General features: G+C 54.0%; 1 protein-coding gene and 1 long non-coding RNA gene across 5 annotated transcripts in view; one reads left to right on the top strand and one right to left on the bottom strand.

Moving 5' to 3' along the window:
* The window catches only part of LOC100747304 (broad-complex core protein), a 61,687-nt gene that overhangs the window by 35,310 nt on the left and 25,840 nt on the right, over positions 1 to 537 (top strand). The window lies entirely within an intron of this gene.
* Positions 1 to 537, bottom strand: part of LOC117152469 — a 16,254-nt gene that overhangs the window by 12,170 nt on the left and 3,547 nt on the right. The gene's annotated exons all lie outside the window — the stretch shown is intronic.

Here is a 537-nt window from a genome sequence, read left to right as displayed (position 1 = left end):
AGCACCGAGGGTCAGACCGTCGTGAATACGCCGTTATGTGCCAGTCCCGAGGACGCGCGCGCCAGCTCTGCACTGCCTGTATTCGCCGTTACTTCCATCTTTCTTTGCCCTAGAACGAACACGAGGAGCCTTTTCTCGTGTCCTTCGGCTTGTTGACAACAAATCGCAGTCGTGTTTCTTCCTTTCGCTTTCTCCACCTAGAAAGATGCGAGATGCCTCTCCGTTGCATTCCACGACGCGGTACGACGGGACGCGACACGATACGACACGACACGACAAAAGAGTATAGAGCTGACAATGAGTATCGTCGTGGCGTCGTCGCGTCGTCGCAAATATTATCGAGGTTTTCACCTTCGATTGTTTCGCGTATATGGCCATTGAACGTACAGGAAAGGAATGTTATGAGCGAGAAAGAAAACGCTTCGAAGAATGCAGCGGAGACCTCGACTCAGTCACGGCTCAGGGCCGCGCAGGAACGTGCACGCGCATCGATAACCGTGCCTCGAGATTCGTAGAGAATCCCGACTTCCGGTGGCG

Source organism: Bombus impatiens, unplaced genomic scaffold (assembly GCF_000188095.3).
Source record: "Bombus impatiens unplaced genomic scaffold, BIMP_2.2 scf_2222, whole genome shotgun sequence".
Taxonomy (NCBI): domain Eukaryota; kingdom Metazoa; phylum Arthropoda; class Insecta; order Hymenoptera; family Apidae; genus Bombus; species Bombus impatiens.
This window is presented reverse-complemented; position numbering and strand designations above follow the sequence as displayed.